At 43.3% G+C, this 15,712-nt stretch overlaps 1 protein-coding gene across 2 annotated transcripts in view; it reads left to right on the forward strand.

Moving 5' to 3' along the window:
• STAC3 (SH3 and cysteine rich domain 3) overlaps positions 1-15,712 on the forward strand; it is a 105,085-nt gene that overhangs the window by 33,665 nt on the left and 55,708 nt on the right. The gene's annotated exons all lie outside the window — the stretch shown is intronic.

Here is a 15,712-nt window from a genome sequence, read left to right on the forward strand (position 1 = left end):
TATACTCTAATGAATGACACCAAATTAAATACTAGTTGAGCAAATTAGAAAAATATGAATGTCTCCTTACTATGCCCAATAACACATCAATAAACCTACAACCAGCCATGTACATCTTGTGGTTAAGCAAGATGTTGGGTAGAGAGCTACCTCCTCTCAGTATCCCCATAAAGACTTGGGTATACTAATAGATCACAGACTGAACATGAGTCAACAGTGTGACGCTGCAGCAAAAAAAGCAAACATAATTCTGAGATATATTAAGAGAAGCATAGAGTCTAGATCACGTGAGGTAATTATCCCCTTTACGCCACCTGCACATGACAGAGCCAGATTCCACATGCGGGAGCCCGCAGCATTAGTAATAGTGTCCCCTATAACAGCCCCAGTAGTAATAGTATTACTACTGAGGCCATTGTGGAGGTCACTATTACTACTGAGGCCACTGTGGGGGACACTATTATTACTGGAGACACTATTACTACTAAGACTAATATAGGGATCACTGTTACTAATGAGGCCACTGTGAGGGAAACTATTATTACTGGGACTGATGTAAGGGTCACTATTACTACTGAGGCCACTGTGACAGTCACGGTTACTACTGAGGGCTACTGTAAGGGTCAGCATTCTTACTGGGGCCACTGTGGGGGTCACTGTTACTACTGAAGCCACTGTGGTGGACACTATTATTACAGGGGACACTATTGCTACTAAGGCTAATATAGGGATCACTGTTACTAATGAGGCCACTGTGAGGGAAACTATTATTACTGGGGCTGATGTAAGGGTCACTATTACTACTGAGGCCACTGTGACAGTCACGGTTACTACTGAGGGCTACTGTAAGGGTCAGCATTCATACTGGGGCCACTGTGGGGGTCACTGTTACTACTGAAGCCACTGTGGTGGACACTATTATTACAGGGGACACTATTGCTACTAAGGCTAATATAGGGATCACTGTTACTAATGAGGCCACTGTGAGGGACACTATTATTACTGGGGCTAATGTAAGGGTCACTATTACTACTGAGGCCACTGTGACGGTCACGGTTACTACTAAGGGCTACTGTGAGGGTGAGCATTCTTACTGGGACCACTGTGGGGGTCACTGTGGGGGATACTTATTACTGGGGCCACTGTAGGGGACACTATTACTACTGAGGCTAATATAGGGATCACTGTTACTAATGAGGCCACTATGAGGGACACTATTATCACTGGGGCTGATGTAAGGGTCACTATTACTACTGAGGCCACTGTGACGGTGATGGTTACTACTGAGGGCTACTGTGAGGGTCAGCATTCTTACTGGGACCACTGTGGGGGTCACTGTTACTACTAAGGCCACTGTGGGGGACACTATTATTACTTGGGCCACTGTAGGGGACACAATTACTACTGAGGCTAATATAGGGATCACTATTAATAATGAGTCCACTGTGGGCGTCACCATTACTATGGAGGCCACTGTAGGGAGTCACTATTACTACTGGGATCACTGTGGGGGACACTATTACTACTAAGGCTAATATAGTGATCACTTTTACTACTGAGGCCACTGTGGAGGACACTATTACTACTGGGACTGATATAAGGGTCACTATTACTACTGAGGGCTACTGTGAGAGTTAGCATTACTATTGGGGCCCCTGTGGGGGTCACTATTACTACTGTGGCCCCTGTGGGGGTCACTATTGCTACGGAGGCCACTGGGGGGGGTCACTATTACTGCTGGGACCACTGAAGGGGACACTATTACTACTGAGGCCACTGTGGGGGGGTCACTATTACTATTGGGGTTGATATAGGGGATATTAGGGGTGTAACTGTAGGGGGTGCCGAGGGTGTGGTTGCACCTGGGCCCAAATGCCTTTGGGGGCCCACTGTGCAGCAAGATTTAGGTATGGGTACGGGAAGGGGGACCCCGAGCTGAACTTTTGCACCTGGGCCCCTGAGCCTTTAGTTACGCCCCTGGGGAAACTATTACTACTGAGGCCACTCTTCACGTGGCAGCATACCGCAAGCTGACTTAGGGTATGTTTACACGTTGCAGAAATGCTGTGGAATGTCCACAGCAGAAATTTCCGCTGCAAATTCCAAAGCATTTCTGCATCCAAAAATAGTCAAAATCAGTCAAAATCTATCCAAAAACTGTCAAAATCTATTCCACCCCTCTCTTTTTAAAAACGGCTCTGTACTTTTTATAACGAAGGATGCAAAAATCATACGTTGTGATAAGCCCTGACCTCACCCCTCTGTCCTGCTTTGACCATGGGGAAATCTGGTCACCTTAGCTAAGGGCCACCTCCCTCCTAATTATCCATAGGATAGGGGATATCTTGCTGATCGGTGGAGGTCTCATCACTGAGATGCCCGCTAATATTGAGAATGAGACTTCTACCTTCTGCTCTGCCATCACTGCAGGGGTTGTTTTCCCCCTTCCCCACAATGACTGAATGGAGCACCAGCTGACCATGCCCGGTCAGCGTTACATTAATTTCAATAGGGCAGACGGGAATAGCCGTAAGCACTTGCCGCTTCGGTATCTCTACAGGCACATTAAAAATGAGTGGAGTGCTAGCACCATTTCACAAGCACTGCTGCATTCAGCCTCCTCCTCTCTGAGGGAGTTGCACTAACCCCGTAGTGGGGAGGACAGAGGACACTGGACCCTTGTTCTCGAGATCAGTGAGGGTCTTAACAGTGAGACTCCCACTGATCAGCAAGTTATTCCCTATCCTGTAAATAAACTTTGGATAGGGGATAACTTTTGAGTGGTACAACCTCTTTAAGTGCATTGCTGGCCTACTGCTGCTCTTAAGGAGCTTTTAGACAGCAAATGTGGAAGACTGGACAATTCTGTATGTTTATCGTTTGACCAAGCCAACAATGTATCTGCCTGTCTGGTCAGGCTGCACGAGAGCGGACGTTTAAGGAGGGGGTGAGGCCGGCTGCCGCTGGGGATAGTTTGTTTTTTTGCTTAATGGAACTTTCACATAGGATGGACTATTCAGCACTAAAATCTGCACTGCTAACATGCGGCTCTTGATGTTAAAATGGAAGTAGCAGAATCCTGCCGGCAATTCCACATCAATATCCGTAGTTAGCCATCTGAAATTCGTGTGAAAGGTCTGTTAAAGGGACAACACAAGACAGGAGGACTTGGGTGGAGCAGGCCACACAGTCAGGGAGTACACCTATGTAAAACACAGTGGAAAGACAGGGATGGACTAGATGGGTCTGCAAGGGTGATGCTGGGCTCAGGGGCCTGGCTACTGGCAAGACAAGAGCTGTGATATAAGTAGAGTAATGCATGTCGTGCACTGCAGCCAGACCGTAAGGCAGAGAGATTGGCTCTCTGCTGACTCTGCTACCTCATCTTCTCCATAACCTTGGCCAGACCAACCATGCCGCTGCGCCACACTCTTAGACTGCAGTTGTGGTGAATCATAACTACAGTCTCTCAATGTGGGAGGGCCATACGCAGAAATCTTGATAATTGGATTTCAGACGCACTGGCCAGGGTCCCTTCCCTCTCATCCCCGAGTGCCAGGCCTGGCTCATCCACTACACTAGCACCGGAGAGCAGTAAAAACAATGTTAGTGTAGCCTGCCTAAAATAAAGCATCGGTATGTGGCGAGGGGGGGCCTTGGGCTCCCCTGGGTAAGGGGCCAGGTCCAATACTTACGATGGTGCAGTAATATATAGAAACTGCAGAAGCGAAATAGTGCAACATTTTTAATTAAACCCTATTGCAAAAATGATTTTCAGCTCAAAATACATATGTAAAAAAATAAAGCCTTTTAAAGGTGTTCACAGCTCTTAACCCTTGTGACACGGCCTACTTTGGACCTAAGGATGTGTCAATTTTTTTCGTCTTCATTTTTTAAAACCATAACATTTTTATTTATTTGTCAACGTGACCATATGAGACCTTGTTTTTTGAATGGCGAGCTGTAGTTTTCATTGGTACCAATTTTCGGGTGTATATAATGTATTGTAAAATTTTTATTATTTTTTTTGTAGGGCCTGGAGAAAGCACACATCAATTCTGCCATGTTTTTGGGGGGTTTCTCTCTACAGCATTAATTGTGCATCATAAATGACATAATTTTTTCTGTGCGTTGGTACGATTACAATAATACCAAAATTATATAATTTTTAAGGATTTTCGACTTTTGCACAATAACACATCCTCCTTTTTTTGTATGACTGTGTTCAAAGTCTTATAACTTTTTTTTATTTTTCCATAGACAAGGCACTGTGAGAGCTTGCTTTTTGCATGACGAGTTGTAGTTTTTATTGGTACCTTTTTGGGTACTTATAGCTTTTTGTTTTGTTTTTATAGTGTTTTTTTTGTGCGGTGAAATGCACAAAAAAGCAATTTAGCTACCAATTCTTTTTACTTCCTTTTATAGCCTTTGCTATGCAGGATAAAAAATGTGGTCAATTTATTGGGGCGTTACAGAGGCAATGATACCAAATATTTAATTTTTTTTTTAAAGAGGGGAAAGTGTGCAAAAAAGTCTTTTTAAAACTATTTTTTACGTGCTTTTTTATGTTTTCATGTCCCTGTAGAGAACTTGAACCTGCGATGCTATTATCCCACTGATAATATGTTGCATGCATTATTGCTTCTTATAGTGACCTCAGGCCATGGCAGATCCAGACACCATTGTCTGGCGTCCAGTTTCCTTGGCAACTCATTGGCCCTCTGCGATTATATGGTGGACAGCCGATAACATCACAGAGGGAGTACCCTTCCTTTGTGAATCCTGTATATGCTGCGCTCAACATTGATCGCAGCATATAAGGTAAGAGTGTAACAGCTGGAATCTGTGTTCTTACCAATCCCCGCTGTTGCAGTTGCTGGCTGTCGGTCACAGTGATCTCCCACTGCAAATGGTACAGCCTCAGCTTCTGAGCCCAAGCCATCCATAGGATCAGGGGCGTAACTATAGGGGATGCAGGGGATGCGGTTGCACCCAGGCCCAGGAGACTTAGGGGTCCCATAAGGCCACTCTTCTCCATATAGGGAGCCCAGTACTATGTGTGGGGGGTCTGGAACGCAGACCGTAATGCGAATGTTGCCTGTATCCAAATTAAGAGGAAATATTATATAGAGTACTCATAGTTGAGAACCATAATGACCCACTATACACAGACTTAGTAAATCAGAATGAATTCTGTTTATTGTTGTACATTGCTAGTTTATATGTAAGTTGGAAAGAAGGCGTTTCCAATACCTAGTTTCATTCTACTTTTGCTGACCAAACCCTCATTCCAACAGATTACAATAGGGCTGTAAATCAAAAGCCTTTTAAACAAAAGGTATCAACAAAGCTGTTTGAACTATACATAAAACAATTACATGTGATAATAAAGGTTGTCTCCTGGCTGGCTGAGTACCTACTTAGTCAGAATGTAATCTTAAAGATCCATCAACAATTTGCACATCAAAAGAGGGGACATTGTTTCTAGTTTTCACATAGACAAAACTGGTCCAGCCACTTACTCGGGAGTCAGCATAAAGTTGATAAGTTGGTATTCAGTAAGATAGCTGAATAAAATCTAATTAATCATACATTTAGTATTCTAAAATCAATATTCAAATAAACGCTTGAATATACCTTTTTACATATGATTCTATATCCAAATTCTACTAGCAACTTCCGGAATGTTTTACATATAATGCATAACATTATATAACCAAATAACTAATGTCACATTTATTACACTGTTTCCTTATCTTTCTTATGTTAGGTTATTGATTAATAATGATTGACCCCTATCATTCCCCCATTTGGACATCAGAGCCACCATTATCTCCTGGTTCTGTCACCCATAGGTGCCGGGTTCCCAGGTAGGAATGGTGCACTCTATGTCCATCAAGATATGAAGACATAATATCAAATATTGCAAGTCAATCAAGTTTACAATACAGTAATCTTTAGATTTATCAACATCAATATCGTCATCGTCATATTAGACACTTAAAGGGGTGTATTTTTGGGTATGTCTCGAAGAGTCTCTACAGGAGTGGGGACAGATAATAGACAAGTCCGCAAAATGTCCTCTCCACTCCTGAGGTTGGGCATACACGTGTGGGAAATATTTGCCCATCCAGTCCATCGCTTCTCCATGTGGATCGTTCGTAGTGGTGTTTCCCAATAAGAAGATAGTCCAATAAGACAAATGCAAAAGTCAAAATCAAAATGTCCATTACCTCCCCCACCCAAACAACGCCGGGATCCCACCCATCACTTTTCCTCTGGCTCGGGAACTTTCTTGCAGTGGGAGGCATGTATCCACTTTTACAGAAGTAGGCGTTGACAACAGAACTTGGTATGGTCGTCAAACCTTGGGTCCAAGGCCTTTACTACGTGTCTTTTTGTGACCACCCAATCTCCAGGTGGCAAGAAATGAGTCCCCTCTAGGTTGTCAGGGTCTGGAATTGGGGAAAACACTAGATCGGGTGTTATTTTCAGTTTACTACATAGTTCTTGTACATATTCAATAACCTTATCACACCCCCGCTGTAGGGCCTGTGGATGGTACAGGCCTAATCTTGGCATAGAGCCAAACAACACTTCTTTTAACTTAAGCATCTCATTTCAGTTCTTTCAACTTTGTCTAAACTCTGCGGGTGGTATGGAGTGTAAAACGCTTGTTCCACCCCAAGGCTGACATCACCTTTCGCATCACTTAACCTGTAAATTGTGTACCTCTGTCACTCTCAATTGTCTCTAGTACCCCAAATCTACATACAAGTTCTGACACAAGTTTAGCCACTGTACATTGTGCGGTGGCTTTGAACAGGTCCACGCACACAAGGACGTACTCATACCTGCCTGATTTGGGAAGCTGGATGTAATCGATTTGTAATCTCTGAATAGGATACAGTGGTCACTTCACATGCCTTCACATATGCCTTCGCCAACCTGTCCAACCCTGGAGCATACCATACCTTGTCCATAACAGACACCATGGCATTCCGAGAGGCATGCACTTTCCCGTGAGCTAGGACGGCGAGGTGGGTGTAGGCAGCCGCTGGTACATCATCTACGTCCCGTAGGACGCCAAATCCCAAATCAACAAGAGTGGTGGGACCAAGATCCAATTTACAGCACAAGGGGTCTTGCGTACTGTCCAGGAGGGCTGCAGCCTTGGCTGCCCTATCCCCTTGTTCTCTGGTGACTGCCCCTGCGTGTGTGCTTTAACCTTTATTATGGCCACCTGTCCTGGCAACATGATAGCTTAATGGGCTTGCCTTGTGCCGTGAGAAAGCTCCTGGACCGCCAAATGGGTCCATAATCATCGTGTGCAGTACCAAAGACGAGCCTGGAATCAGTGTAGATATTAGTAGTGGTATATTTTTCAATCGTACAGGCCTCAGTTCCTGCGCTGACATGTATGGCGGCAGTGGCTTTTGTACAAGCATCTCATTCAGTGTGACTACTTCAAAACCTGTTACAAACCTTCCTTTGTCATTCAGGTATCTAGATCCATCCACAAACATTTCAAGGTGGGGGTTTAGGAGGGGTTTGTCAGTGACATGTGCGAACCCAGCTGTCTCAATCATGCTGGTGTTCTGCGTCAAAGGCCTCCTCTTCATCATCAGTCAGAGAATTTGCAAAAAGCTGGTCCTCTGTACTTACTCCCCCATTTGAATCAGTGTCACCTAATGGCAATAAGGTGGCCGGATTCAAAGTGGTGCAACGTTGAAATGAGACATTGGATGAAGAGTATACTGCAAGTTCCATTTTGACCTGTCTAGTGAGGGACAGATGTCTACGGCTTACCTGTGTCAGAATTCCATGTACGTCATGTGGGGTGTAGATCACCATGGTGTGATCTAAGAAGTTTCTCTTTGCTGGCTTTGCAGCCATTCTACTCTGATGGAGGAAACACAAAAGGCTTAGTGATGCATTGAGGTAACTATTTGTGTCAGCAGTACATAAAAGAAAATAAAAACAAATCATCAACATATTACAAGAGGGCGGTGCCCTCGCGAATTGGCCAGGCGTCTAATACCAGTTTCATGAATCTGGTGAACTGGTATTGGGCTATACTGTGCCCCTTGTGGCAGCACTATCCAACAGTACTGCTTTCCTCTGGAATTAAATACAAACAAATACAGACAGTCTGTCGAGGTCCGTCTGACTGGTAGCCCAAAGGCTCAGAGGAACGACACTAAGAACTTGTTTCTCTGCGTGCGTAAAAGTGAAGACAGGGAGAGGTGTCGCTAGGTCTGCTGCCATCCGACAGAAGGTCGGGTGACTTTCAGACCTGGGGTGTATACGAGCCTCACCGGACGAGTGAAGTTCGATACAAGATCCCAAGGATCCCATCATTTCAGTTCCCAATATGCTTTCAGGACTTTTCAGCACAAGGAAGCGCATGAGGCATCGTGACCCTTTAAACATTACCTCTAGTGGTTCAGTTTCTGCCAGCTGAATCGGCACTCCTGAAACCCCTTGCACCAATTACTGCTAGACAATCAAGCTGGTATTCTATTAAAATAGATCAGAACCTTGTTGCAAAAAAAAAAAAAAATTAAATTTAAAAATTTTGAAATTGCTGACCTGCAATACCTGGATCACCTATGTCAGATGTCCAGTTCCTTGGGCTAAGCAATGACTCAGGAATTGGAGTTTGTCTTGGAGGTGGCTTACTATTTGTCAGGACCTGCGGAAAGCTGAGTTTCTGCAGTGGCTATCAAGACAAATACATGAGCCGGATCTACCAAGAGAGCAGTTAGTTTACAAACCTCCTCTGAACTGTCACTTGAGGTCTCAACCCGTACCGATCCATCCGGTGAAAATTTGATGGATGCAGATAAGGCTTGTAAGATATCAGTACAAATAACAGAGACATAAATTACAACAAGGCAGAATAATCCACAAACATGTATTCATATTGGAATATGATATTCTTTAAGCAAATTCATTATTAATCTGATCCTGCCTGCAATGTCTCATCAAATTTGAGAAGGGAAAAAAAAAACTTCCTAACTGCCCAAGCTCCTCACCCCCTCCTTTGTAGACAAAAGAAGGATGAAACATTACCTACTTTTACATTATCTAGCTCCACCCCTTGATGCTGGTCGTCTGCATGTCTCTCCTACAGAACATTCTCTCAGAGACAATGCAGTACTAACAGCATTTAGCAGTGATATAGACGTCCAACCAATCACAGAACTGACATTTATACAAAAAGCAAAAATATATATATATCTTAAAATCCTTATGTTCTCTATTTCTAAGACCGTATAATTCACATAATTCATTACAAGTTTCTTTTTTCATCAGCGTCTGTCTTCCTTGCTATGACACTGAATTTTATCTCTATGAAACAGAACAATAGCTAAGATATTAATAAGCAACTAAAACATTCAGACTTTAAACAGCATTAATTATTAGTAATTACAAGACGTATACTTCTCTCCTAGGCTGGTCTGTGTTGAGGGTGGAAGACCTCTTCCTATTGTTCTTCCCTCCCATCTCCTTACATCACCTAGCTCCACCCCCTGTGGTCTGGCTCAGCGTTTGGTCTTTCTTGCCTCATTTAGTTTCTAGCCACCGGACAGTATACACCATATAACACAATCTAACTCTCATACGGGCCCTTCATTAATACACACACATAAAGACAAAAACATTTGCATGTCAGTTACTACTTTTTAAGTGTCAGTACTTCCTCACTTGTCTAAAAGTGTCGGTACTTCCCAACCCTGCTTATTTCCCTCGTCTCTACTACTTCTCTTATGTTTATTTTTATCCCAATCTGTGCCACAATAGTCTTTCACATAATTTTAGATTATAGTTCCCACTGCCTTCCCTGTTTTACATCTGCTTCTATATCACCCTCCGCTCCCTGCATCTCTTTCTTGTCCTCATGCTTCCACTCACTAGCCTAGGATCTAGTGAACATAGGCATAACCGGTTTGCACCGAGGAGCTCCGCAAGCAGGGCAGCTCTCTCTCCAATCCGGGTTCTGTTGTCCACAATGCCAGCAGGTCCATCCCTCCAGTCCAATGTTTGACCTTGGAGTGGATGACTTGGCATAGGGTGGGGGGGAGGAGACGGTTGGAATTGAGATGAAGGAGGGGGTGAAGGTTGAAGAGGGAACTGACCCCACAATGAGAGAACATTATATACCTGTGCTTTGAATTCTTTTCTCATTTCATTTTTAGCTATTGAACAGTATATATATAATACAACATACTTCCTGTGTAGCCAAATATAACCAATTCTTAATTCACATTTCTTTGCAAAGACAAGTAGGTCTTCTAAAGCCCAGTACTCCCCACCCTTTGAAATGTATCTTATCTTCTATAGAACACAGAAACTTCTCCAGACAAATAGCTGTATAACTGGTTCCACTGCCTGTAAACATCTTCTAAACTGCAAATTCACACTCACTAAGGGGTTTTTTTTTTTTTTTTTTTTTTCATTCGTATACGGACTGATAATATGTGAAGTAGAAATTGGGGTTGTGTTTACTGTGCACCAGACTTCCAATAATGAGCGAATTATGTATAGATAAGAAAAACTCTTAGTACCGCGGTTTTTACACGATTTGCTCAGAATAGGCTACCCAATGACAAACACAATACAACTTATGCCCATTTCTACCCACATACTTATATTCACCACTCCAGATAGCAACTATTATCACCGTTCATTGTTAAACCTTCTACCTTTCCTTAACTCATTGACTTGCTTTTTTCTTTACTATAACCTTCAGCTAAAATTGCTTACCGTATATACCGGCGTATAAGGCGACGGGGCGTATAAGACGACCCCCCAACTGTCACCTTATACGCCGGTATTCAGTGGAGAAAAAAAAAAAATTTTATTACTCACCTCCCACGGCGTTCTGTCGCGCTCCGGCAGGATGTCGCTCGCTCCGGCAGGCTGTCGCTCGCTCCTCGTCCCCGGCGCAGCATAGCTTTCTGAATGTGGGGCTTGAAATCCCCGCTTCCAGAAAGCTAATACACACGCCGGCAGCCATGACATCATTGAATGGCTGTGATTGGCTAAAGCACACGTGGCTTCAGCCAATCACACTATTCAATGACATCATTGAATGGGTGTGATTGCTAACACGTGCGCCTTCAGCCAATCACAGCCATTCAATGATGTCATTGAATAGTGTGATTGGCTGAAGCCACGTGTGCTTTAGCCAATCACAGCCATTCAATGCTGTCATGGCTGCCGGCGTGTGTATTAGCTTTCTGGAAGCGGGGATTTCAAGCCCCGCATTCAGAAAGCTATGCTGCGGCGGGGACGAGGAGCGAGCGACAGCCTGCCGGAGCGAGCGACATCCTGCCGGAGCGCGACAGAACGCCGTGGGAGGTGAGTAATAAAATTTTTTTTTTTTACACTTTTTTTTTTTTGTATTACCGGCGCATAAGACGACCCCCGACTGCAGAGCAGATTTTTCGGGGTTCAAAAGTCGTCTTATACGCCGGTATATACGGTACATCAACTTTACACTCAGGAAAAAATACAAAAAACCACCCAGTATATATACACTTCATTGTTCTTTTGAACCCCCACAGATGTGAGTGGGGTATAACTTTCTTACACTTAGAAATTAGACATTACAAGAACACTAAGACGTACAACAAAGATTAGTTTACATAACAACAAGACTTACAAGACAAACAATAGTGGTTATTTGTCACATAATTGTCCACAGATTTTGCATGAACTTACTTTATGTCCCAGAGGGACACAAACTATAAGAGGATTCCCTTTCTCTGATAACCCCTTACTGCCGTATCTATACTTGCCTTAATCCATCTGTCTAACATATTTTTATACAACCTTTTGACTATCTCTGAATCTTTTCCCCAAACTTGCTGGTCTAAGACTCCCAAAATTCTAAACACCTTACTACATTCTTCTTCCCACAGCTAACGTGCCTTCTTTGTCTTTTACTATTTCTCTGGCTGATTTCCATATAGGCATACTACTTGCCCTGTACGTTTCCCATATTGTCTGTTCCTTTATCTAAACCGGCGTCTCTGATATCTTTCATATGCTTTTTCCCGTACTATTGCCAGAACTCATAGTTAAAGGTTCCCGTTTTTCTAAGTCCTATCTTTCTATATTTTATACACTTGTCTGCAATCGTCTCCCCCTTCCCTTTCTCACACAGCTTATGGCACACAGAACCTTATTTGTCACACAGGCTTCTATTTGTCACACAGGCTTCTATTTGTCACACAGGTTTCTATTTGTCACACAGGTTTCTATTTGTCACACAGGCTTCTATTTGTCACACAGGCTTCTATAGGTCACACAGGCTTCTATAGGTCACACAGGCTTCTATAGGTCACACAGGCTTCTATAGGTCACACAGGCTTCTATAGGTCACACAGGCTTCTATAGGTCACACAGGCTTCTATAGGTCACACAGGCTTCTATTTCACACAGTACACTAAGGACCCCTGGTCCTGGAATAATTTTACGGACTCCTTAAGGGGGGGGGGTTTAGGGGAGACCAGACCTCTCTTCTAAGGGAACTTCTGGTGATATTATAACAGACTCAGTAAAAGCAAATTATGGCTAACACGACACAGACTATCAACGTACAGATTTCAACAATTACTACAGGCAACATGGCAATATACACACAAGGGTTCTTCCGTCTAGCACGGTCACTAAGAACACCGTAAATAACAGGCAGAAGCGTCCTATATAACATACAGCAACTCACCCCCTGTCGACACGAGGACTGAATGAAGTCAGGAGAGCCCAGAGCTTGAGTGGCAAGTCAAGAGCTTACCGTATACCGGTGTTTTGTAGATCTGGGGTCCCGTGGCCTCTCGTCCGGCTGGTCGGCAGGTAGTGTAGTCAGGTATCGGCTGCAGGTAAGGAGTTAGCTTCTGCCCCACGTTGGGCGCCAAATAAACTGTGGGGGGTCTGGAACGCAGACCGTAATGCGAATGTTGCCTGTATCCAAATTAAGAGGAAATATTATATAGAGTACTCATAGTTGAGAACCATAATGACCCACTATACACAGACTTAGTAAATCAGAATGAATTCTGTTTATTGTTGTACATTGCTAGTTTATATGCAAGTTGGAAAGAAGGCGTTTCCAATACCTAGTTTCATTCTACTTTTGCTGACCAAACCCTCATTCCAACAGATTACAATAGGGCTGTAAATCAAAAGCCTTTTAAACAAAAGGTATCAACAAAGCTGTTTGAACTATACATAAAACAATTACATGTGATAATAAAGGTTGTCTCCTGGCTGGCTGAGTACCTACTTAGTCAGAATGTAATCTTAAAGATCCATCAACAATTTGCACATCAAAAGAGGGGACATTGTTTCTAGTTTTCACATAGACAAAACTGGTCCAGCCACTTACTCGGGAGTCAGCATAAAGTTGATAAGTTGGTATTCAGTAAGATAGCTGAACAAAATCTAATTAATCATACATTTAGTATTCTAAAATCAATATTCAAATAAACGCTTGAATATACCTTTTTACATATGATTCTATATCCAAATTCTACTAGCAACTTCCGGAATGTTTTACATATAATGCATAACATTATATAACCAAATAACTAATGTCACATTTATTACACTGTTTCCTTATCTTTCTTATGTTAGGTTATTGATTAATAATGATTGACCCCTATCATATGAATAAAGCATTATAGTTGGGGGCCCTGTTACAGGTTTTGCATTGGGGCCCAGAAGCTTCAAGTTACGCCTCTGCATAGGATGTAAGTGTTATGGTACTAATGGGATGCTTAGATACACACGGCACGGGTCTCCCTGATCTACACACATGCCACTGTCCCTTCCTGGAGATAGCCATGATGGTGGACACGTCCAGGCCGCCAACTCTGACCCTACGCTTACTAGGGAGGACAGGCAAGGAGCGCAGTACCTATGCAAGAGACTACTACCCACTAGCACCGACAGGAAAGGCAGATGGTGAGGCCTAGCAGATAAACTGACAGAAGCAAGATACAAATAGAGGCAGACTGGAAAACCCTGGCTGATAACAGAGAGGACTAGCGGACAAACTGACAGAAGCAGGATACCAAACGAGGCAGACTAGCAAGCAGACTGAGGGAATGGCACAAAGTACCAGGGCCAGATTACCAGCAGGTCACAGTAGCTGAACTACTCAGCAGACACTGAAAACTAAACATAAAAGCAAAGTCTAGCGGACAGGCCTGGCAGATAACAGAAAGAAAAGCAGACAATAGCAAGGTCCAACGGACAAGGAAAACAGAACATTAATCAGCTACTCCCTTGCAGCATGAGCTGGATCTTATAGGGAGGCGGGAGGAGCCGATAGGTAGATAGGCCTGTCAATCACCAGCACACTACTCGGACACATAGCAGGGTAATTAACCTGACTGGAAGGCACAGGAGATGTTAACCCTCGCTCGTCTGGACAGAACAAGGTGTGCTGGCAAAATTAACCATGAGCAGACAGGTGTAACAGTAAGAATATGTCCATTTGCTGTTACTCCTTCCCAGCCAGGATATACATTAATGTCCTGGGGTGGGAAGAGCTTAAGGTAACCACAAGCATTTGTAAAAATCAGTTTCTATGTCAAACGTGTCCATAACTTTTAAGTTAAACTTTAGTTCAAAGAAATGTGTTAAACTGATTTATTGGGACAACTTATTGCTGAGTTTTAAGTGTGGTAACCAAAGAAGGCCTCCAGTGACCTCAAAGCCCTGTTCTTATGGCCCTGTGACAATATTGGTCTGGAGGAGTATCATCTCTCCTTAGGAAGAGCACTATGAAGGTGAGTGAGGAGACTTATAAGGCCATCCATGCTCCTCTGGGTAATATGCAAATAAGGAAGATGTAATAATACCTCTGCAGCGCCACCTATCGGATGGCAGCATTCCTTCAAACCTTTATACAGGTCTGTAGAACAATGACGGAGTTGAAAACCAATATAATGTTGGTGCACATCATTCTGTTTACCTGTTTTTCAGCTTTACTATATGTATAATTCCTAGTTTATTTAGAGTTGCAGACATGGTATTTTGCCCCTACTAATGTATACAGTGATCAGGTCTGGTAGAACATGTATGTCAACTCTTCAGAGACAGAGTCAACGTAGGCCTTCTGTCTAATCCACTCTTGGCTTGACCAGCATACAGCGTGCTTACCCACGTAGCTGCGAGCCCTGGCATCTAGCCAGGTTTTTCTTTTTGCTGCTGCCAGCCCTCTCAGTGATCCGTCCAAAATAGAGCATCCGGAACATATTCTCCATGATCAGAGAGAGTTTTTCTTTTTTCATGGTAGCATTCTGCTGTGGTTGTGGCCCTATACAAATGTCATTGTCTCTCGATGCATTTTCCTACTAGTCCAGCATAGCAACGATTGCATTGGCACCGATTGCTGTTGGTGGTTCCTTTCAAGAAGAGCAGAGGCAATGTAATGTTAGAGCAACCTCAATTACTCATTGGCCTGGCAGATGCACTGGAGCCTCTGAGTAATTCTGTCTGAATATGCGTTTACTCACCGAATTCTCAGATGAGCAACTAGAGTATAAAAAAACCCCTATAGAGTATTTATGAAATGCCCTATTTCAGAAGTGAAGCAATCATTTTAGAAGTGTTATAGATGTAGTAGACCACATTTTATTTGGCTCGAAAAAATGCACAATTGTAGAAAAGGATATAGAACAGAAACATTAACTGC

Source organism: Eleutherodactylus coqui, chromosome 1, assembly GCF_035609145.1.
Source record: "Eleutherodactylus coqui strain aEleCoq1 chromosome 1, aEleCoq1.hap1, whole genome shotgun sequence".
Classification (NCBI taxonomy): Eukaryota; Metazoa; Chordata; class Amphibia; order Anura; family Eleutherodactylidae; genus Eleutherodactylus; species Eleutherodactylus coqui.